Below are 26,247 nucleotides of genomic sequence, written 5' to 3'. Positions count from 1 at the left end.
ACTTTTCATGACAACCAGAAAAGCTTCTGCAAACACATTTTGAGGACAGAAACTACATAGAAACAGCACCTTCTATTTACAGTAATTTAGACAATGTAGAGGAAAAAAAAAAAAAAAAAAGGAAGGAAGGAAGGAAGGGAGGGAGGGAGGGAGGGCGGGCGATCATAAACAGCACCAGAGAAGATGTGAAGAACCACGTATAACAAGTTACAATTGGTACACAGGGAACGCTGGGGTGCAGAAAAAAAGGGTTCAAAGTCAGTAACTACCTATTTCTAGCTAAAAGATAAAATTGCAGCAAAAAATCACTAAGACTCCTATTAAAAGCTGGAATTCTAGGAAGGTCAGAGGAGGAGAGGAAGAAGGATGTATCATTTCAAATACTATTGTAGAAAAAGGCACTCATAGTGTTTGATGTCATTTTACTTGTCAATATTAAGGAACATAACTTTTGTTGCAAAGTAGTCAGAATACCACTAACTGTGGTATTCTAGGTGTAGCATTTAAGTCTGAATAAGAGTCCTTAGATTTATTTAGTTTTTCTATTTATATCTATCAGTTACTGAAAATCCTTCCTGGGACTTCAGCTGGAGTCTGATTGGTACAAGCTGTGTTAATCTGTGATGCCTGCTATTTCTAATCACATGATTCTGGTACTTGTCTCTTTTTTGCTCAGACTCTATTTCCAGCTTCAGATTTTACCCGCCTAATGTAAATTGCTATGTATATACAATAAATGGCTTTTGTCAGGTTTAATTTACACATTTTCCTCTATGCTTTCCTCTTTTGATTCCCTTATTTTCTCCATGCAAGCTTTCTCTCTGAGCTGCCTATGGTCTGTTTTGCAGATAACGGTGTTTTACAGGTCTCCTGGAGCAATGTTCCTGTCCCTGTGCTGCATGGCAGCTCTTCTGCTATAGCCTCCACTTCATCTCTAAACACAACAATGCTCAGAATAAAATCTCACATAACTCTACCATCTGGGGCAAGTTATATGTCTATGTGCTAGAAGACAAGTGAATTCCCTGAGATCAAGGGGAAGGAGAGAAAACCAAAACTGATTGCCTCTGTGCTGTCAGAAGACAAGTAAGGGGTATATTCTGGAGGAGTGTTTTAGAAGAAATCAGTTTTGGTTAAAAAATCTCAGGGTTCTTATCTCTCTCTGTATAAAACTTTTTCTAATATATGAAAAGTCAACTGGATCCATTTTATTTATTTCAGTGGATATTGTTATATTTAAGCCCTTAAGCTATACAAAAGCCCTTAAGGAGACCTTCAAAAATTGCACAAGCGGAGCTCAGTATTTCTCCCAGAAACCAAGAAATGGCAAATTTGTAGGTACTTTTGGAGGAATATCATATAGCACTTTAAACAAGGACACACAAAAGTTATGCTTTTACTCTTTAATTTTGCTTCTTCTGCGAGATAAAGCAAGTATCAGTTATTTAAATACAAACATAATTTGCAGTCCTTCACCCTACAAAGGCTTACTGAGAGATTCATATCATTTCTGATTAGGCGTCATACAGATGGCATAACTGTTTAACCCTCCATGTCATAGTCTTTGAAGAAACAAGTAGAAAGGACAGTGTTTAAACATTAAACTCTTTTGTTGTTGTTGTTTTAATTGTAAAAGAGATATTTTTCTTCCTAATATTGAAACACTATTACCTTATGTTGAAACTGGTTTAAAGTCTGTGATGCACCTCACCAGTGTCATCTCTCAGCAAGATAGCCTTTACATATTGGCAGCATATAAAACACAATTGTGATTATCACAGAATACATTCCTGCACTTCAATTTCTATTCTATGTAATGAAATTTCTTTTCATGCTCCTTTCTGCCTTGAAAACTGCTATTGTTTAACAAAAGGTGGTGGTGATAATGACTTTCCTTTGCAAAACAGAAGATTGGATGAAACCTATCATAAGAAGATAAGTTTAAAAGGATCACTTGTTATCTATCTGTCAACTGAGACAAAACACTAGTATTTATAATATGAAAAAAAGACATTGTATTGAATTGAAATGGAAATAAAAATGACTCTAAAAATGGCAATGAAATAATCTAAATATTTTGCATTAAGTTCACATTTATGTAAATATACCTCTGCTCCTAATAGTAGTATTTTGCTCTTCAAAGTGTAGATCACAAATGACTTCACAAACAAGGTGAAAATGTTAAAATTGATGTAGAGGAAAGTGAAATGAAAAGTCTTGCTTGTCCCTGTCTAGTTAGCCAATAGCAGAAATAAAAGATTCATGAGTTTCAGATTGATTCTATATTAAAGAATAAGGTCTAGTTTTTCTGCTATCTTTTTCAATATGGCAAAATTTCCTGAAAAATTGTGTTAACTGCAAATCAAAATTAGGATATCAGAATCAAAATGTCTTTTGCCTTTCAAGAAGGTGAATCCTGGCACAAGAACTTACTGAACTGATGAGTGAATCAGTTTGAAGTCCCACTGTCCTAAAGCAGCACTGTGAAAGTTGAAGCAAGTGACTTAGCCCTTGGGTGCTCACACCTTGCCTCAGAGCTCTTTATCAGATTGGGCAAATTACCTCTCTTCAGCCTCTACTTATAATATGGGAAAAAAAAAAAAAAAAAAAAAGATATCTTGCTTCAAACAGGTTTTGTAAAGACAAGCCTATTAAAAACTATAAGGCAGACATATGCTATGACGAGGAGGAATACATAAGTAGATGTTAGTGTATACCCATGCTTTCACACCTGCTCTACACAATTCTGGCAATGGCTTTGTAATAATAAACACTATGCTTTTCATGTGCCAAGCTGCTCCCCAGGAATAAACTGTTCCATCATTTTTAAATGACCATGTAGAAATACTCCAAATCCTGCAGCCTGAATGACACCAAGTTCGCAAGACTATTTTGTAAACCACTAACAATATTTTTAAGTAATGTGGAAAAGAAATTATGGAGCTTTGCTCTGCTTATGTGTCTGTTTGTGTGTGCATGAGAGAGAGGGGATGAATGAGAAGGAACACATCATTCCATAACCTTTCAAGGTACAAGTTTTGTTTGTTTGTTCTTTTTAACAAACAAATAAAAACAGAAAAACAAACAAACAAAACATTGAGCAAATAAAAAATAATGTTTTCAAGTACACCACAGCAGCAAGGAAAATCATCCAAATAATTTGTTATTCCCTTTACAACGTGTGGCACTCTCTAGAAGAGAACATGTTTCTTATAACATTTATAAGATTTTTTTTTCTGTTTTATGTTAATATTATTTTGAATACATGAAGATAAAAAGGTGACATTTTATTAATAGTATTGTTATTATTGTCAGGGGTTTGTTGTTTTTTGTTTTTTTTGTTTGTTTTTTGAACAGTAGTAGTTGTATTTGCTACAGATTTTATTTGCTTATGAAAATACAGGGGAAATAATTTTTGATTCAAAATTTATTACTGATTGGAAAACACCTGACCAATAATAATAATAATAATAATCCTAATCTCAAAAATGTAAGCAATCTTTTAAGAAAAAGTGCACACTATTCTATTCATTATGGCACACAGGTGTACCCATTGAATTTCCTTCTAGACCTCTTACAATGACCTTTATTGTACTACTTCCTTCTGTAGGAAAACCATTTGGTTAAAATATATTATTTAAGTGATTGCTTAGAACAATATTGAGTAGAGGGGATTAAACGGTATAATGGACCAAACAGTATAATGGATGTGTTCCTTGGTTTCCCAATAGCATGAAATGAATTAAGCTCATGTAGAAGTCATAAATTTTGAGAACCAGCAGTACAAAACTGTAGAGAAATGAGTCTATGTGGACTCATTCTAGCCTCTGATGGTTGAACGAGTCCATGTTAGACTGCTAAGCAATGTGTGCACGGCATACTGGAAAAGATGATTTTCATCTTTTTTGGTAAGAGGTGTACCAAGTCACTCTAAAAACAATTACAGAAGACAAAGAGCTGTACTACCTGTTTCATGACTAGATCACAAATGTGTTGGTATAGAATACTAGATTTTTTTTTTATTTCAGTTCAGTCATAGTGTTGTCTTTCTATTAATTTCCCCACTCTAGTGCGTATATTAAGATGATGAATAATCTTGGAAGTAAATCTCTATACTGTAGCATTACAATAAAATACCTAGATTGCTTCTTATGGCAAAGAAAATGGGGGGGGGGGGGGGGGAGGGGGGGGGCAGAGGCAGGGGGGAAGGGGGGGGGGGGAATGAGAGAAAAAAATAGAAAAGTAGCTGGTCTTTACTCATTTGTTCTATAAGATGCAGTCACAGGCCATGTTAAGCAACTAAGTAGTATTAGCATATTGTAATTGTGTGGGCACCTCTGATTTTACAGTTCCCCAGTCTCAGCTGGAAGCTTTGCGTTGGAGTAATGAAACTAGCTGGATCATCATTCAAACTGAAGCTGGGAAAAAGAAGTGTTAAGACAATACTTCATCCTTGTTAGCAGCTCCTTGAGCTAATATTAAAACCTTCTATAGCTTTTTCTCCAATATTTTGACCTTTTTTTCTTCTCAGTTTGCCTAGTTTTCAATATCTTCTTTATAGTACATTTCCTAGCCTATGAAGAAGAATTCCTTATATGAGATTAACATTTAGCAGGCATATTAGAAAATTACTCCTAGATTTATTTATTTATAATGTTTCTGAAATATCCAGATTTTTTTTCTCTTACTGAACATCATCTTGCAAAGCAATCTAATAGAGTTTTCTACATCAGATAACTACATTTCTGACTAGATTAGAATATTTGTTGCAAAAAGATACCATTCAAAGTGAATGTACACAGTCATATATGAAAGAGAAGGAATAACTCAAGTATATGAACTTCTATGTTCAATTGCACAGATATTTTGTATGAACTTGTACCATATTGCACCTTGATCCATTAATAACATTTCCATTAATGACAATAAGTTGTGCTGACAGATTCAGGGTGAGGTATGCCCCTTTGGCTGTGCTTCACACCAAAGTAATATACTTGCTTCCCTGTCTATATGGAGAAGAGAGTGCTATTCTGATTTTCAAGAGAGCTTAGTAGAATTGGGTAACCTGAAACTAATTATTCATAATTCAGACTACATATACATAAAACTCCTAGTCAAGGTATTTTGTTTTCAATTTTGGCTTTGTTGGTGGTGGTCTGGTTTGGTTGGTTTGCTTTGGTTTGGCTTTTAACACTGAAAACTATAGTACCTCTGCCAAGTCAAAGTTACTGTTAGTAGAGGTCTGAGTTACCAAGGGTAAGACAATTTTTTTTCTCAATATCTCCCTAGATGTACTAAAGCTTCAATGTAATGTGTAAACGATTTGAGTCAAACAGTCAAAAGTCTCAGCAGATTTTCATTCAGGTCAATATTTGACATGGATCTGAAAAGGGTGTAAAATTTTGCTAGTTTCCTTGGGTAGGCCAATTTCTAAAATATTTCCCACTCATCTTTTCTAATATTTCTAATAGTAGATAAATATATTTCTCCAGAATTACAAAGTATTCTCTATATTTTAAAGCATAAATTTAGAAGTCAAGATTACTGTAGAAACTATTTAGCCATAAGTTTTATAGTTCCCTTGAGAATCACTGTGTGAGGATATTTCCCTAGCCCACTAATTGTGATTTTTTTTTTTAATTTTTCTACCTAAATGTTTCCTGTTTATTTATCAGAATGTTGATTAGCTATTGATTAGATATTTTTCAAATTTTCATTATGATACACATTCTCCAGGTTTATGCTTTCAGCCCATCCAGACCTTTTGCATTACCATCTCTACAATGGTATGTTCCCAGCAGTGGAACTCTACTGCTTAATGCAATGAGATCTTGACAGAATTCAGGATGAAAGGACTTCATCTCAGACAACTGGGAGACATGGAAATCATTGACACCTATTTGTTGTAGACAAAGATTTGATGCAGACCTTTTCAGGTCAGCTGCTTATGTTCTGATTTTGTGCTGAAATGCAGGGATTCTTCTCTAAAATTTCAAATTTTGCAAGATTTTCTCAAACATGCTCAACAGAATAACTTTTAAAACACATACACATACACATGTTCAAAAAAATGCATTTTAAAATAGAACAAACACTGGCTTCCATATTTAAACAAGAGTAACCTGCTACACAAACTGAGGTGGGAGAACAAGCTTCTATGTAATGAGTTTGCAGAAAAGAATCTAGAAGATATGCTGCATCACAAACCTAATAACTACTAGAAATGTTCTGATATCAGGAAAATAAAAGCAGTCATCACCGTGGATCATAAAACCTGGAATATTACATAACTTATCCTTACAGTTTCCTCAGCTATTAGGAAGCATATTGAAAAAATAGATAAATAAATAAATAAACAAACAAACAAGAGATATATTAAATTCTGAGCACAGAAATCACTGGAGAAAGTCCAGAGGAAGGAGATCATAGAATTCTGGAAGGTAGGAACCTGGGGAAGATTTAAAAAACACTCAGAGAAACAGATTAAGGAAAATCAGAATTATAATTTTAACATATATATAAGGTAGCTGCATATAAAAAAAAAAAAATGTGAGGCAGCAATCTGCTCTCCACTTTGAGAGAACAGAAAGTGGGATACACTGTGACAATATAGACCCTGGACAGACAAACAGACAAACTCTGCAATGGAGCAGAGATGGAGCTTTGGACAAAACAACTGAGGGTGTCTGCAAAGCTTTCATCAACAGAGGACTTCTCAAAAAGGTCAGACTATGTCAGGATGATGGGATATATCTGATTCTGTTTTGGGACAAGAACATGAAATAGCCAGCCACTTGGACTCCCAAAATTAACACTGAACAAAATTCTATGAAGTAAAATGAGTCACATTGCAGAAATTCTAGCTCAAAACACCCAGAAATAACACTGCATACACTTACAAAACTAACATAACCTTGCCTGTGTAGTGCCATGCCAGAGTCAATGCACCTTACATTCAGCCCAGCTACTAACCTCCAACACAGCTGCACAATGATAAGGGTAGATGACTTCAACTAATGGTTCTAGGCTGGTCACCAGTAACAAAAGAGTGTATGTATCAGAAGAGTGTATGTACAGTTTGAATGTATGCCCTCAAGTCAGATCTCTGAAAAAAAGCTAACTTTGGAACATCAACTTTGCAAACTGGTCCCAGAGTTACCGACAACATGTGCATCAATACCCTGTTATTCTATAGAGATAACCCCACAAGTCTCCTGTCCACACCAAAAAAATAAAAAATAAAAATGATAGTATTTTCCCAAAAAGTAATCTTCCCTAAACAACACTGTAGAAAAAAAAAAAAAAAAAAAAAAAAAGAAAAGAAAAATAAGCAAACTAAAGAAATAAAAAAGCTATTTTCACATTTGTTAGAATTTCAAGCTGTTCTCTGCTGTATTCATTGTGCTGTCATTTTCTAAGTATAGCAGTTCATTTGCATAGTAATTACAAAGTTTAACAAATAACATTAATGTCTGAAAGAAAGTGGTACACTCCATTTAAATTACTGACCGTGTTACATTACACATTTTTAACTGCAATTTAAAAATGAAAACTATTCAATCCAAATGCACCATATAGACTCCAAAAGCTCCGCAATATTTGTGTTTTAAGAAGGTAAAACCACTTCCCCAGTCCATTGTGAAAATTCTGCTCTTTAGTGACTTGCAAAACCCTATTCATAAATACTGATTAGGCACTATTTCACCATAGGGTGCAGCATTACTAACACAGCTCCCTTCCCAGGGCCAAACTGGATATGTTAGTATAGTAAATCAGGCCAAATGTCCCTGTAATGCTATATATGAAAGATCATCTTTAATAAATAGATGCTAACTAGGGACTTAGCTCATTTTATTTTTAGTTTCAAGCGTCAAATGCCAGGGACTGATTTAAGGGGAAAAAGCTATGGCCAAGGAATACATAATGTTATTGCACCATTTAAAGGAGAAAAAGCTTGAAGACACAGACCATTTGCTGTGTAGTGTGGCTGGCTGAAAAACAGTAAATAGTGTTGATCCAAGAGATTAATTATTCTGAAAAATAATGGGACACACATGCTATCTCCTACTTTATTGTAAGTGCCAAAGTTAACGACTTTTACAGCTTGTTATGAAAAGCTTTTGTGCTCCTACAGAGTTCGTTGCTCTTTGGACTAGTGTCTCCTACGCAATAGTTAAACACAAAATGATTGGGCCAAAATGTATTAAGTCCATTATAACTTCTGGTTTAATTGTAGAATAGTTAGAGAAACAATGTAGAAAATAGGGAGCCCACTGACCATCAGTCATACTTCATGCATGTTATGATCACTAAAGACGTAATTAATAGTTCCCTCAATTTTGTTCTGAAACAGTACTTCATACGGAAAAGAAAATATTTCTTCCAGGATATTTGGGAGCAATTACATTATCAGAACATTTCATTGTCCCTGTGATGATCGTTCCTTCAGGCAAGCAATTTGGCAGGCTCTGTGTTGCTTGAGACACGAAGGGTTCTTGAGTGTTTGTCCATACTGGAGACTACAGAGTTCTCAGAGGCCACAAGAAGTTAGATGTACTCTCTCTGCAGCAGCTGCCTTTATATAAAGAGATGAGCAGACACAATAGTTATTGCATATTTTTCCTCTCAGATAAGCTTCTCCTAAAAATGAACAATTACAGAAAGGACAACACAGCTGCTGGTAAACAGCAGTTGTAACGTGGTTGCCAGAAATGTCAATTAGAACTGCAGGAAACACAGCATGAACATGCAGAATCAATTATTATTTCAGCTGGAGATATCACCCAATACCATTTATCCTACCTTGATTTCAGACACTCACCATGGATTAGCAGTGGGAAAATACTGCAAGTCTCTGGTGAGGATAGCAGTCTATATTTTTCCACTCTTGGACTTTGTAAAAGCTAGCTGTCATATTTGGAAGGATTATCCCCAATGCAGAATAAGTTTAGGTATGAGTTCATGCTGACTGCCCTCAGAGCTCTCTCCTTTGGACAAATGCATCTCTGATGGCAAGAGGAGAAGATCCTGGAGAAGATGTTCTGCCTGTACTTCACTATGCTCAAGTTCCTATACCCTACTGTATATCTTACAAAATGTCTTGGCAGAAATTGACAGTCTTTACTGCACTGTAGATTGCACTGAAAAAGAGCACACACACACGCACTGCCCTTTTATAGAGAAACTCATAGCTATGTGTGATCCTGAAAGAGTCTTTGGCCCTTAGAGTACTACGGTTATTTGCTTCTCACATCAAGCCACTTTACTACCAATAATCATAGAATAATAAAATGTCTTGGGTTGGAAGAGACCTTAATGATTGTCTAATTCCAACCCCCCTACCATTGGCAGGGATACATCCTACTAGACAAGGTTGTCCAAAGCCCCATCCAGCCTGGCCTTGAGCACTTCGAGGAATGGGGCATCCACAACTTCTCTGACAAACCTGCTCCAGGGCCTCACCACCCTCTAAGTGAAGAATTTCCTCCTAACTACTGATCTAAACCACTCCTCTTTTAGGTTAAAAGCATTTCCCTTTGTTCTGTCATTATCTGACTGAGCAAAAAATTGCTCTCCATCTTTTTGTAAGCTCCCTTTGAGTACTGAAAGGCTGCAATGAGGTCTCCCCAGAACTTCCTCTTCTCAAAATCTCTAAACCTTTCTTTATAGGAGAGGTGCTCCAGCCTTCTGAGCATCTTTATGGCCCACCTCTGGACCCACTCCAAAAGGTCCACATTCTTCTTGTGCTGGGAACCTCAGGCCTGGATGCAGTTGTCCAAGTGGGGCCTCACAAGGACAGAGCAGAGAGGGACAATCACCTCTCTCAACCTGCTGACTACTCCTTTGTTAATGCAGCCCAGGACACAGTTGGCCTTCTGGGCTTCTGTCACACACTACCGGTTCATGTTGATCATTTTGTCCACCAGAACCCCCAAGTCCTTTCCTGCAGAGCTGCTCTCAATGAGTTCTTTTCCCAGTCTGTCCTTATGTCTGGGATTGCCCTGACCCCACTGCAGCACCTTGCACTTGGACTTGTTAAACCTCAGTAGGCTCTCTGGGCCAAAATCTCAAGCTTGTCCAGGTCCCTTTGGAGGGCGGCCTTTCCTTCTGTTGTATCAATTGTACCACTTAGGTTGTTGTTTTTTTTCCAACTTCCTGAGGGTGCACTTGGTCCCACCATCTATAAAGATATTAAACATCAACAGTCCCAAGACCAGTCCCCTGAGGAACACCACTTGTTACCAGCCTCCACTTGGACATAGAACCATTGACCACCACTCTCCTAGGGTGTAACCTTCAAGCTAACTCCTTATCCACTGAAAAGACCACCCTTCAAATCCATCTTTCTCCAATCTGGAAATCACGATGTCGTGTTGGACAGTATCAAAGGCCTTGCATAAGTCCAGGTACATGACATCATTTGGTCTTCCCTTGTCAACTGATGCAGTCACTCCATCATAGAAGGCCACCAGATTGGTCAGGCACAATTTGCTCTGGCAGAAGTTCTGCTGCCTGTCTTGGATCACCTCCTTGTCCTGTATGTACCTTGACAGCGCTTCTAGGAGGATCTGTTCCATGACTTTCCCAGGCACAGTAGTGAGATTCACTGGTAGTTGCCCAGGTCTTCCTATCTTTTTTTAAAATGGGAATGATGTTTATCTTTTTCCAGTTCACCTGACTACTAGGACTTTTCAAATATGATTGAGAGAGGCTTGGCAACTATATCAGCCAATTCCTTCGGGACTCTGCGATGCATGTCATCAGGCCCTACAGACTTGTACCTGTTGAGTTTCATCAGGTGATCTCATTTATCAGAGGGAGTATACTCTCTCTGGCCTTTCTTTTCTGAGCAATGTACCTATAGAATCACTTCTTATTATTCCCTGCATCCCTTGCCAAGGTCAGTTCCATCCATGCCTTGGCTTTCCTGATCCCATCCCTGCACATCCAGACAGCATCCCTGTACTCCTTCCAGGCCACGTGTCCCTGCTTCCACTGCCTGTGCATTTCCTTCTTGCACCTCAGTTTTACCAGCAGGTCCTTGCTCAGCCACCCTGATTTTTCTGTCTTCCCTGCTTGCTTCATTACACAGGGGGATACAAAGTTCTTGTGCTATAAGAAAAGCATCCTTAAAGAGTTGCCAGCTCCTTAGTCCCTAAGGATGGTGTTCCAGGAGATCTTGTCCACTAGGTCTTTAAATATCTTAAAGTTTGCTCTCCAGAAGTTCAGTGTCCTAACTTTCTCTTCACCAGGCCCATATTTCTTGAGATCACAAACTCAACCAGGGTGTGGTCACTGCAGCCCAGACTGCCTCCAATCTAGTCCAAACCTCTTTAGTAAGTTCCTCTGCATGGGTGAGCCTTAACAAAGCTATGGATATTGATGAAATAAGCTATGGATATCCAATAAATGACAACATTGATGCCAGACCGGTGACCAACATGAAAACATTAAAAATAACAAAAGAAAATTTCCTTGCCAAAGATTTGTTCTTAGCATAGCAAAGAGATTGCTTTTGCATCCTGAGGTGTCTACAACACTCTGACAGGTCTCTTACAACAACCCTCCTGAAAAAAGGAAGAAGAAAGAAGCCTTCAAAAGAGTCAAGAAATCAGACTGGTTCACTAAACATTACCAACCATGAAAGTTCATTCATTTTCTTATGGTAGCTTCACAGCACTGTGCTGCGCAAGGAACCAAATCCATTGCGTAGCAGAGTTCTGCGACTTCCAGGATTTCCAGTGCAGAATGAAGACATTTCTACAGGGTAATAAGCAAAAGCATATTGTCTTTTCTGCAGGAAATACGTTCTCCTTTATGTAGGGAAATACATTTGCATTACCTTCATCACATCAGAAATATCAGTTTAGTAGAATAAGGCTTCTTTCACAGAATCATTGAATCATAGATTCTTTGCTTCTTTTCTGAACAGTGGTGAAACTGAATTTTTCATCTCCAAATATGAAATTTGTGTGTTATCATGCAAACGTCTGTGATAACATTTCAAAAGTAGTCATATATACTTTATTCTCTTCTTGTAGTGAAGACAGAGCTAATTTTTTCTTTTTTTTTTTTTTTTTTGATGACACCGGTTGTTCGTATGAACTCAGTGCAATTACATTTGATTCATGGGCCAAAATAGACTGTGATGATCAAGAAAGGATTTTTTTTTCTTTTTCTTAGAGACCTTCTAATACACTGCCTATATGGCAGTATATAACTCCAATGCTTAACTTTGTACTATCTTTGTCTTCAAGCAGAATCATCTTCCACACCTTATGTATACAGAGTGAGGTTTCATGTAAATTAAGAAAGCTCTGAGAAGAGCTCTGAGAAGGGGAATAATTACTAATATTAGGAAAACACTTAAATGTTTTGATTCAGTTTATCAGCAGATTATTCAAAATATGTTGTTTATGATTGAAGGTGGTTTTGCATCACCTTGGGAAATATCAGCTAAAAGATGAGATAACTCAGTGATTCTGAGATGCCATTACAATGCTACAAAATAGACAAATACCACTGCAAAGCAATATTTGGAACACAAAAGACATTGGATATAAAAAAGATCGACTAACTCCTGTCCCTTCATAAATTTGGGAAGAATCTCATTGTTGCCTCTTTTCTTCATATGGAGGAATCAGTGACAAAGTCACTGATTAGTGACTTTGGAGTCACTCACAGCTACATATCTATTGCTCAGTTCCACTGTCAAATATAGCTATACAGAATCTTCTAATGTTTCTTTGCCAGTGGAAACCACTTTCAAGACTGAAGCTATGGTCCATGGTTGTGCATACATTGAATGCACATATATACAGTCATATATGTGACAAGTTGCTAAAAAAAAAAAAAAAAAAAAGTCGTTACAACTTAATCATGCCTACCAAACTGTTTAGAAAGGCTACAAAAGACAGTCCAGCCTCACATTATAGTTTATGAGACCACTATACACTTATATTTTTCATGATATTGAAATACAGCTTTTTCCATTTTAGCAAAATATTATTTTTATTAATGTTACTTGCACTGTAACACTACACACATCTATAAAAATATTTTAAAGCAATTTCTTCCCAGGCTTGATAATAAAGGATAAATTCCAATATGCTTGATACTATTTCAAATTTCAAAGGACAAAAAATAACAGCCTTGGCATTGCTTTTGCTGGCATTTGGGTAAATTGACTATATAATGAGTCCTTGGTTGTCCCTAACCAAAACTTTGTTGGACAGGTTCATTTACAATGCTCAGACAGAATGACCTTCCTATCCAGCTTAGAGGCCCCTAGATTGCTGTAAATGTGACCTGACATTTCCTTATGGGTGAAATATTAGATTATATGAAGGAATACAATAGCATAATTTTATTTTAGAGTCTAAGTGAAAGTGATGTTCGAACAGATTAAGATGTAAAATTCCGTTGTAAAATTAAATTATTTATAATCTGATGCATGCCCCTTGTTTTATCTGACATATAATATGATTATTTTATACAGCATAGTAACTGTATTCATTGGTGATGCTGACAAAACAGAAACAGTATCATTGCCAAGGGGGTGTCAAGAACAACTGAGGACAGTCATCCTGACATCTAAAGTTTTATCTTTAAAATAGCACTTGCAATTTTGCTGTATAATGGTATTTTTCCATTAAGATTATTCTTTTTCATCTATACCATTAGTCAAAATCCCCAGGTTTTTGGCAGTCATTTTACGATATTGATGTTTTAAATGACTAGGTGTTTTCATATTCTTCACATTTAATCAGAAGTTTCACCTAAGCTTCTAATTACTTGCAATTTTGTACCCACAGTCACCTGGATTTCCTAGAAAGCCTAGGTACAATTAACAGTGTCTAGAAGTCTAGACATTTTGTAAGTTACTCTCCTTTAGTAATTAAATTCCCAAGTGCTATAATTTCTAGTCAGTGAAACCACAGGGCCAAAAATAGAAGTAGTAGTTATTGCATCCAAGATATCTGATATACTTTTTGCTTATTCTGTGTAACTGTTAGGAATCTTACCATATTAAAATGTATGAGGAATTCTTTCTCTTGTAAATATAGTGCTGTTTGATGTTTTTTCCACTTTTTTTTTTTTTTTGTGGTGCTTGAACATGCACAAAACTTCTTTAGAAGAAGCAGCAAAAAGAACATAATCAACACAAAATACTATTGTTTTCCAGAAAGTTGCACTTTATTCAATCAGTTCCATATTGACACAGAGACAAGTCTGAAGACTCTAGTGTGCTTGATGTTTGTGCTCTGTTCTTCTCCTAATGAAAGTAATACACACAAAGAACAAGACAAAAACAAGAACAAGAAACTTAAAGTCCTGACAATGTTGTCGGATAAGCTACTAGGAACAGGTTATCTTTTGACAACCAGCAGCACTTAGTAACTAAATCTGCTACACAAAAAGATTTCCACAATCCTAGCCATAAGCTCTACTGGCAAAAGGAAAAATAAAATAAAATAAAAATAATAATTCTCTCCTTTACATCCTGGAGTATTTTTGCGTTAAAAGTATTGATTATCAGGGAGCACCCTGTTGTAATTCTGGCCCAGTGATTGTCTTTTTTCCTATACTGTTTTAATAACATGGGCAAATATTTTCCAATAACAAATACTGAAGAAAAAAAAAAAAAAAAGGTCAACATAATGGTTTGTTTATCTCAGCCAAACACACACAAAAAAATCTTGCTTCTTCTCTGAACCATTATTTCTGTATTTGAGTAACTCTTCTGTCAAGAACTTGTAGGTCATTGTATATATTATTTTAACAAAACAAAACAAAACAAAAAAAAAAAAAAACAAGAGATTTCTAGCAGTACAGCAGGTTTCACGCCTTCCTGACTAGGGCTGTTCATATTATCCCATCAGCCTTTGGTTCTGACAAATTCATCTTTTTCTTAGGATTTTATTTAATAAATTAACAAGAGCAGCAGACATTCTTAGGAAAGTTTCATTATTCTGAAATTCATTAAAAGATGTTAATGTCTATATCACGAAAACTGAAGTTTCTCTTACTGTCCTGTTCATATTATGCTGTAAGACTAAATTCTACATGGAACACAGAATCACAAAAGCTCTGCATTTTATATTACTTTGCCTAGAAAATCTTGCCATAACATACCAGGGATTCTCAATGTCAACTGTGAAGTAAGTTGTTACAAGTGAAATGCCACAAGGACCATTTGAGAAAGAGGAAATTGCATTATTTGTCAGCATGACTCAAAGCCTTAAAAGTTTGAGATAAAGCCTTTAGTCCACCTATACAAGTTAATATTGTTGTACATTGCCTGTGTACACACAACAGGTTTGTGAGATCACAGAGCATTTTTCTTTTCTTTCATTCCAGTTGTAAAACACTGCCTGCAAAGTGGTTTCTATATCACATTGCTTGGAAAGGCAAAGGCAACAGCAAAAAGTTTATATCCTTTGTTTCTTACTCCCCTCCACCCCCCAAAAAAAATCTATATCTATATCTATCTATCTGTAACTATATCTATATCATCTATCAACATCTATATCTAATCTATATCTATATCAGCTATATCTATCTATATCTATATCTATATATCTATATCTATATCTATCTATCTAAATATATAGAATCATAGAATATCCCGAGTTGGAAGGGACCCATAAGGATCATCAAGTCCAACTCCTGGCACCGCACAGGTCTACCCAAAAGTTTAGACCATGTGACTAAGTGCACAGTCCAATCGCTTCTTAAATTCAGACAGGCTTGGTGCAGTGACTGCTTCACTGAGGAGCCTGTTCCAGTGTGCAACCACCCTCTCAGTGAAGAACCTCTTCCTGATGTCCAGCCTAAACTTCCCCTGCCTCAGCTTAACACCGTTCCCATGGGTCCTATCACTGGTGTTTACGGAGAATAGGTCACCTGCCTCTCCACTCCCCCTCGCAAAGAAGCTGTAGATTGCAATGAGGTCCCCCCTCAGCCTCCTCCAGGCTGAACAGGCCCGGTGCCCTCAGCCGCTCCTCGTATGTCTTCCCCTCTAGGCCCTTCACCATCTTCGTCGCCCTCCTCTGGACACTCTCCAACAGTTTTACATCATTTTTGTACTGTGGTGCCCAGAACTGCACACAGTACTCGAGGTGAGGCTGCACCAGCGCAGAGTAGAGCAGGATATATATGTAGTAGCATATGTAGTAGATAGTGTATGACTGCAAAAGTGCTAAAGCTCCTAGGAATAGGGTGACATTGCCATTTCCTGGTCAACAAGTTATACATCTCAGGAGTGTCTTTGCAGAGCAGTCTGTTACCTTAGGTTCAAACTTGAAATTCCTTGTGATGATATCAGAACTCATTTTCCATGTAGCATCAACTTGACCACAGTTTGCAAGAGTAATATTCTGGAAGCAATTTAAGGATATTATTAAGTACACAAAAATCATGTAGTTCATTAAAGGAGCTTTTCAGGACTAAATCTGGATCGTAAGCCCAAATAGCAACATTTAGTCATCTGCATACATAGGTAGTTTCTTAACACTTTGCAGTACTCCAGAACAGAGGCTCCCCTTTTACATCAAATCAGATCAAAGGGAAAAAAAAAAAGCAAAGAAAACAGAAATATTCTCTTGGTGCCTATAATAGTAATAATAAATAGAAACAACCATTATCACAACTCCATTGTATTCCAGCATGTTCTTCCCATGGCAAATACTTGGCTACCTGGAAAACCAAGGGGAAAAAAGGAACATCTTTTACTACCATTTCAGTATTTTCAAATGAAAATGATGTCTCAATCACTTATAACACATCTTAAATGTTTAATTGTATTTTTAGAGAACACCTACATTAGTTCAAAGCAATTTAATTAAAGCAGTGGATTTAGTATTGAACAGAAGTGCAAGAAGTGCATATCCGGCAGCACATCTATCACATTATTCTATCTCCTTTTCAATTGCACATTCAATTATAGCGCAAGGCCTGCAAATTATCACATCACTAGAACGTCTAAGGAATGCTAGCAAAGCACAGAGTCATTCTGGATTAAAGTTGTTTCGACTTCTCCCCATTTCATCCTTTTTACAGGAAATTGTATATGTTTTCCAGTTATATTGGTTACTCTTTTTACACACACCTATGTTTGGTCTCCTTATTGCAACAGATAAATTGTTTTGGAAGGATATTTAATATTGAAACAAGAAGAAAAATGTTCTCCCAAAGCAGGTTTCATCTTCAGCAGATATATATTTTTATACTTATATTTATATTTAAGTCAAATAACTAATAAAAATATAAATATAGTAATGATAAATAACAAATATAAATATAAATGTAAGTTTATAACAAATGACAAACAATAAATATAAGTATAAACACATAGATAGATAGATAGATAGACAGATGATAGATAGATACCGAGTTTTTGGAAGCACATGCACAACCCCATTTGAAGATTGTTGTCCCTGTTGGAGAGACAACTGAATATCTTATGAATCATATGTTCCACCGCTGCATTTTTAAATTAAATCTATCGTTGATTTGGGTTGGCTAGTTCCCATTAAATATATATAATGTGAACTTGCAAAACATTCATGCTACGCTTCAGCAGTAGTTACGCCGTGTCTGCTATACATGGCAGTACTTTGCAGAAACAATACAGGGTGCTAACCACTGCTTCTGTCCCGCTTGTCTAGCACCAAAAGGGCAAAGGTGCACAGGCAAAAGTGTGGCTCCAGAAAGCAAAGCCCTTGCTCTGAGTTGCCTTCAGCTGGTCACCATGGGCTTTTGTTTCTCTTTTTCACACCAACCAGCAAAAACTGCTGCTCCTGGCACCAACCTGCAGCAAAAGTGCACTTTCTGCAGCAGCAAAGTCATGAGAAATGCCATCACTCCTTTGGTTTCCAGATATGCCCATCCCCAAGCTGCCCAAACTGTACCATCAGAGACATGATGCCAATGTTGTGCTAAACCAGTGTTAGATAACCAATGAAAAACAGTAGTTGACGTTGTGTTTAGCTTGGAATAAAAGTGTGTAGTTACTAGAAAGTGGGTGCCAGGCTATAACAAACCCATTCATCCTGAAGGAACGTTTGTTTATTCACCACCTGGCAAAAACGGGAACCATAAGGATTTGGCATTTACATGTGTGATTTTCTCACATATGTAGATGGAAATATTTCTAATGTGAATATGTTATCTGTACTTGTTGGAGTTTTGTTACAACAATTCAGTGCTTTAGAAGAAATTTATTTGTTTGTGACGCAATATAGTGTATGTAGATTTTCGGCTTAGCTTTCTATTTTTAAAATCCCTTTTAAAACCTTCCAATTGAAACTATTAGCAGAAACCTGTCTTCAGTCTGTCAAAAATACTCCATTTCAATGATATAGTGCATAAAGCCTTCAAAGATTTTTATATATGACTGCAATCAGTCTAAGTAATAACATTACACACTATTTTCCATTCTGATTGAAATTACCACAAAAGAGAAAAATAGTTTTAGTATTAAAAGCATGGGTCAGCTCCCTGTTTTAGTGTAGACTGTCATTTGTAAAGGCTAAATAGTCATTAGCACAGTGACAGAGTAATAATTAAATTAGATTGCCGTTTTACAGTATCACTCAAACACACACACACACACACACACAAAAAAAAGAAAAAAAAGAGCCATAGCATCATTATTTTTTCCTCTCTTTGCATTAGCAAAGGTTATTTTCAAATTATATTCCTGTTTTTCTCTTAGTGTCAGGTCAACAGACTCACAGATATAAAACAAAGCAAGGACAGTTAATTTATATTTGAAGAAAGTTATAATGAAAGTGTATTATAAATTATAAAGTGAGTACCCATTATAGTTTTTGCGGAATTTGGAAATTCAGAGTAGGAGAATCATATAAAACAAAATTATAATTTAATAAGTACAATGGTAAACAAGATCTATTTAAAATCAAAATGAAAACATTTTGATCTAAACAATTTTGTAAATGGGAAGCTTTACAAGAAGTAAAAAGTCTGTCCCAAACATACAGCCTGATACCACACAAAGGCAAACATTTTAGATTACACATGGTGGTTCAACTCATAATGCCAAGAGTTGGAACAAACACAAGTAAACCTTTTTGTTAGGTAATAAGCAGAGATTATGAATAAATTATGTCAATATTTGGATTCCTATATGTAAATAAGGATAGAAAAAAAAAAAGGAATAAAATCAATAACAAGATTGCATAGTTACTTTGTTAGAAAAATATGTACAGCATAGTAGAACAATTGTGTTGGTAAACATAAATCTACAAATTTACTTCATATTTTACAATCAATTGCTTTTGCAATATTTCTTTTTCTTCAAGGAGAGACCAAAATATCTTGACCAACATTATTAGAAAACTGTTAGAAAATTTCAAAGGCATATAATTAATATTTATTTGAAAGAAATGTAAATCAGAAATAAATTAACACTCGTGGAAACTTATTTATAGCTTTTGCTTAATCTCATTCATTCATTCATTCTTCAGCTCTGATTGGGTGCCATTGCTAAGGTAACAATGCTAAGGCTAAAAGAATATATTTTTTTCCATACTGTAATTTGTCCTGTAGTCTCCTTGCCAACACTTATGTCTGTATTTGTGGTTTTTCTAGCTCCATTTTCTTCATTGCATCCAGCCTATGGAAATTTACTAGTGCTGTGATAAATTGAGACTGAAAGTCCCTCTTCAGAGATAAACACAAAGTCACTGAGTCATTGCACACAGGTAGTATAATTCCTGTTGTAGACTAAGTCAATCTTCTGCAGGAAGGAGCTGAATTGAAAGTTTATTGCAAAACAGTGAAAGAATACTCTATTCTGCAAAATTCTTATGACATCCTAAATATTATGCTTCCTTCTTCTGATACATGTAACATTCCCATCAAAAACAAACTACTTTTACACGACTTAAACTACTTGCAAGTGATTTGCAATGGTTAGTGTTGCAACGAGGGAAAGGATATCAAGTCAAGCCAAGCCATTGTTATAACTGATTTGTAAATGAAGAGTAATTATTATAGAGCCTTATATATACAAATATATATATTATAAATATATACATATGTATAAAACAGAAAGAGAAATGGGTTGAAAAAATCATAGTAACAAGTACAGTGAATATACTTAAAAACAAACAAAAAATAAAGAGTTTATTTCCCTTCCAAAAAAATAAAAAATAAAAATAAAATAAAAATAAAATAAAAATAAAATAAATAAAATAAAATAAAATAAAATAAAATAAAATAAAATAAATAAAATAAAATAAAATAAAATAAAATAAAACAAATAATAAATTAAATTAAATTAAATTAAATTAATAAAATAAGGGGAAAAATCTGAAATGCTGGAACAGTAAGAGAAAAATCATTTGTCTCTTTTGATTTGGGTAATTTATGCAATAAGTTAAAGTAATGTTAAAGGAAGATGGTCTAAGAGTTGAAGAAAACAAGTTGCATGTGAACAAAACCTTTCCCAGGAATGGATGCCAGGAAAATTGGGAGATGAAGATTGCAGGTACATAAGAGCTGTCACGAATTTGGCCTGAAGGTTCACATGTAAGGCTTTACTACCCATCCATTTTTTACTCCACGCTGTAAAGACATTTTTTTCCCCAAATTTTGTCATTTAGCATTGATGATGACAGCATTGCATGATAGCATTTCCTGCTATCCTTTTGCTCCTACTCACCACCTTGCCTTGCTATCTGACAGCCTTCACTGACTGCAGTGCAAGCTACACAATAGTGGCAGCATTTTGTGCATTTTTCACACAGCTCTAGTATTTCTGGTCATTAATAAAAGTCTCTGCAGACACACAGTTTAGAGCAAGTGCTTAGGCAACATATTTACAAGACGATCACATTTATGCAGCTATAACTGCTTCCCCTGCTCTCTCTCCTGCCTCAAAGGAACTATCACTCACACAAAAGTTCATCTTTTGCATAAAAATTATTGACAAGATGTAAGGGCATTAACCAGACTGTTTGCCAAGTAATTATATAAGCTACCTCAGAAACATGGGGAAAAATAAAACAAGAGTTTCCAGATGGTACAAACTTTTTCTTTAGCCATTAAAATTAAAAGGCAAATTAGGAATATGTGTGCAGGTGACATTACTATATTGATTTACATGACTAGAGACTTGTAATTTGGCCAGAATATACTGAAAGTCTCATCTTATTTTTTTTTTTTCAAATAAGATGAGATCCACTAGCACCAAAACCTCCTTCTGAAAAGAGATGTTCTGTAGAAGTCTCCTTTAGCAAACACATTCAGAAAAACCTGTGACTGAACAACAGAAAGTCTGAGTGCTCTCTTTTTCTCAAATCCAGACCACTTTTATGGGTTTAAAATCAGGTACCCCATACATTACAGAGATCCTCAAAATCACTAGCCAAAATGTAAATTGTGATCACTGAAAGGAAAGTTTAAGGAAGATTTTAACATGGGTTGCTGTTGTCTTTATCTCTGACTCTTCCATGAAGGTGAATCCAGGCTTGCTGCTTTTACAAAAAGGCTGCAATAGACCACATCAGGGGGTAGGTTTCCATGTGTGTAAATGTATTCCTAGTTTAATGGATGAACCTCAACAGATTGGGAAGTTGTGTTGAGATAAGTTTCCATCTGTTCAAGAAAGATATTTTCAGTGAAGCTCAGTTTCAACATAGGCATTTAAATACAGAGGCTAGATTTTCAAATGCATTCAAACAGTTTTAATCAGTGTGTCTCCATAGGCAAACAGCAACTGTTCTGGAGGATCCACTGTGCCAGAGATTAATTTGTGTCCTCCTATTTGATTTCTGCTGGGTGACTGTCCCCCTGTAAGCAGCTCTAGTGAGACTACACCTTGAGTGCTGTGTTTAGGTTTGGGCTCCTCATGACAAGAAGGACATTGAGGTGCTGGAGAGTGTCTGAAGAAAGGCAAGGAAGCTGGTGAAGGGTCAAGAAAACCAGACTTCTGAAGAGCATCTGTGGGATCTGGGGTCATTTAGTCTAGAGAAAAGATGGGAGATTGTTCTCTACAGCTACCTGAAAGGAGGTTGCAGCATAGAGGGTGTTAGTCTTCTTTCTCAGGTTGTTGATAAATGATAGGACACAAGGAAATGGCCTCAAGCTGCACCAGGGGAGATTTATATTGGACATTGGGAAGAATTTCCTCAAAGAGTGGGTGGTTAAGCATTGGAATAGGCCGCCCAGAGAGGTGGTAGAGTCACCATCCCTGCTGGTATTCAAGAGATGTGTGGATGTGGTGCTTAGGGATGTGGTTTAGTGGTTGACTTGGCAGTGTTAGGTTGATGGTTGGAACTGATGACCTTAAGAGTCTTTTCCAACCTAAATGATTCTGTGATTCTATTTAAGAGTGGGAACCCCTGAGAAGCAGATCCAGGAGCTTTCTGGTCCTGTGAGCTGTCTGCAGTCCCTGAAGAGGCAAATGTAAACATAGACAAGTCTTGAGAGACTTTGCCTTTTCCCTACTGAGCAAAAAGCAGTCTCCTGCTCTGCATAAAATACTCTGTGTTTCATTTTCTGATGTCTAAGTCTGTCATCACTGCAGCTACTGACACTAGGAATTAACATGCAAGTATGTTCTGCAGTTGTTATTAAAAGTATATTATTGCTTTAGTTTGTTTATTGCAGTTCAGGACTGCATAGTACAGCAAAAGCTTTTTCAAATTCCCGTGTTGCAGCTTTTGCATCTGCAGATACTGCAGGGTGAGAATATGTTGTGAAATTCCTGTCAGAGAGCACAGCCTACTTTAGCAACTGCTTTAGGGGTATTTTCAACGTGTCTTTAGTGCTCATGGACCTGAAAACCTCCCTAACATGTTAGGATTCACATTAGTGATTCCTTTGAAAAGTCCTCTTTGTGCAAATTAAAATGCTTCTTGGATTTATTTATTGTGAATGAGTAAGCCAAAACTACCAATAAGTATAGCACATATCTACAAAGTATCATGTGCTCATGTTATGCACTGAGAAGCGGCATACTCAATAACTGGGATTACCGAGTTGGATCTGAGAAATCTAGATGTTATCCTAGCTCTGCCATGGTTTACAGTGTGATTCTTGGACAAACCTTCTCATAATTCTGTTTTCTTTTTTTTTTTTCCTTCTTTTTGTCGTAGTTATTTAGAATATAGTATCTCCCAAGACATATACCTTTTCTCTTTTTGTGTTCATACAGCTATTAGCACAAGAAGCTATGACCTTAAAAGAAATATCCAGATTTGGATTGCTTAAACTGTACTGATGCTGTAGTACACAAAAAGAGGCAATAGAATTTTCTGATTGTCACAAATTCAGGAAGCATTTCGTGGGTAATATGATCGTATTAAATATTCCTGAATAAAGTTAGAAGTGCAAAGAGGATATTTTTATACTTTGGGATTTGATACAAAGCAGTTTGTTGTTTTTTATATCCCAGATACGTTCCCCAGATCACAAATAACTTTTGTTTATCTCAGTACAAAAACTGAGATTCCAAACCCTGAGGAAAGAAAAGTAGTCCTTTTCTGTTACAAGTATTTATATTTTTATTTTTGTAGTTAAATGTTTTAGTCTGTGCTATTTACTCTCTGTTTACACTGGAAAAATGCTCTGGATCATCCATCTTAAAGAATCTGGAAATCTCTAATTTCAGATTATGATCACCATGAGCAGAATCCTACCTCTCAGTGATACAGTAACCAGCCAGCAGCTTACTTATAATGTACACTAGTAAATGGCAATCTGACTTTTTTTTATCCTTTTTCTTTTCTTTTTTCTTTTTCTTTTTTTTTTTTTTAATAGGAATATTCCAAGACAAAAATAAAAGCCTATATTTTCACACTACATCTATCCAATGGGTTACTTTTGATTTCCAAAAGGGTGGCAAAACCAGGAAAGTCTCTTGGAGCAAACTGCACTAGTCTAACTTCAAAACAGGGGAACGAGCCTGGGGTGTAGTGTAGACCCATATCTTAAATAATGTTACCTCTATACCAACATCAGCTGAGTCACCACCAACACCAAGTGGAAGGTAAATTAGCCTGCGCTGACCTGCAGTTTGGCCCGTTCACCTATATCTGCATCATTATCCAGGCCACTACAGTGTCTTATATATAACACTTTAATGTTTCAATTGGATGTTTTACTTCTAGTTTAAATAACACATTTTTCAAAATGAATTTATTACACAGGCTTTGTCTGTTGCAGAAAACTGAGGTGCTTTAACGATACTGACATTTTTAGAAAGGGATTATTGGCTTAGTGTAGATTCTTTATACCAGTACAGAAGTTATATACCTGCCATAATACCTGCCATAGCTAACCCAGTACAGGAAGGAAAATAACAAAGACAAATCAGTTTTGAATATCTGTAAATACCCCTATCCTCAAGATTCAAACTGCAGCAAATTTAAGGTTCAAAAAATAATTTCATATTTGTTTGAATCTGTAATAAAAAGACTAGGTTTACTGATTTTCTTTTAGCTAAATCAAAAACTAAAAAAAAAAAAACTAAAAAAAAATACCCTGACATTTTTAAATAAGAATCACTGTTAAGATTTGCACTATTTTCACTCAGTCTATTTTTTCACAACATTAAATTTCAACTGCAATAACGTTTCTTCCATATATGAAGGGTTACCTCCTGGGCTAAAGTAAACCTCTTTTCCCCTATTTCCTTCTATTATTCCCAACTCTCTTAGGAGAATAAGATGAAAATCAGGACAATATAAGTCTCCTTCTTTTTTTCAAAGACTTCTCTGAGAAACATCACAAAAGATAATATTGCATGTAAAGTTTAGTTCTCCCAATATCTTTAGTTTATGTATGGGATTAAGTTTGAGTAAGTTTTGCTTATGTTCTTGAGTAAGATTTGTTTATGTTCAGGAATATATAATATCAAACATCACATCGTTGGTGGTTTTCACTCTTTACCCTTAGTGTCCATGGAATTGCATTGCAACCTCACATACACAAACATCTGAGAAAATCATGATTAGGTCAGACTAAACCTGGCAGGTGAATTTGACAAATGAAGGGGAATACCAACCCATACGTATAATTGTCATTTAGATCTTCTCTGGCAACCCATCCAAACTCTTCGCTGTCTCATGCCCTTGTGGTCTGGCATGACCAAGGTGCATTACATTAGCACACAGCAAAATTTAACCCCCAAGCAACTCTAAAGGTACACAAAAGCCTGAAGAAGCTGAAGGGAACAGAACAGTCACTAGTAGTCCTCATGCTCTATTTCCCCAAACTCATGCTCTATTTCCCCAAAGCCTGACCTCTGAATTCTCAGATCGGTGGCTCTGAGTCGGCCCTGGTCCACCTGCATCCTCTGCAGGCATCATCCATGTTACTTGGCCTCTTCCAAACAACTCTGCAGAATGCTCCGTTAGTGGTGATGGATAAAGTATCCAATCAGTAGTTTGTCACAGCAATTTTGTCCCTGCACGCAGCCCCTGCACATCTGAGAGGCATGTGAAGAGCAGCTCAGAAGCTTCGCACACCCCAGCAGTGAACACAGACACATACTGCATCTGCTATACTCCCATGTTTTTTTCCCCATATTGACCTTCCCTAAAGCTTTGCTTAACTACCAATTTTTGTGTAATGTGCTTCTTCTCCTGCTGAACTGTGATGGAAATGCAGACTGCTGCAGTTCATCTCCAGCAAGGCGCTGTCTGAGTCACTGGTCCCAATACACTTATGCTGGCGTCCACCCTTGGCAAAGGCGTTTGTGTCATTAGCCTCATGCAAGGCTTTAAAATATAAAAATAATTGCAGCTTAGTGACTTAAAGGTTCTGCAATTTAAAAAAGAAAGACATAAAGAAATACCAGAGCTCTGAGGGGAGGGGAAGGGAAGGGAAGGCAAGGCAAGGCAAGGCAAGGCAAGGCAAGGCAAGGCAAGGGAAACTATGCAGCAGAGCACAATTTTATACCTTTATTCATGATGATACTGGAGTTGCTGTAATTCATCAATCTGTTATCAACCTGTACATTTATAAAACAAATCAGGATTAGAAAGTCATCTGTTTATAAAAAATTGTTCATTTAGCATGCAGCAGCAAACAACGGACAGATCTTTGTCAGTTATAAAGTATGATTTTCTTCAGATTACAGAAATGAAATTTGCATCCCTCTGAAGATTTTGTCTACCCTTCTCTCATAAACTTTTGCATTCTGATTTAGAGTATTAAAGCAATGCAACCTTAGAGGTACATAAATATCAGTTTTGATATGTCTTTCCTTCTTGG

This window comes from Cygnus atratus, chromosome Z (genome assembly GCF_013377495.2).
Source record: "Cygnus atratus isolate AKBS03 ecotype Queensland, Australia chromosome Z, CAtr_DNAZoo_HiC_assembly, whole genome shotgun sequence".
Taxonomy (NCBI): Eukaryota; Metazoa; Chordata; class Aves; order Anseriformes; family Anatidae; genus Cygnus; species Cygnus atratus.
Note: the sequence above shows the minus strand (reverse complement) of the source record.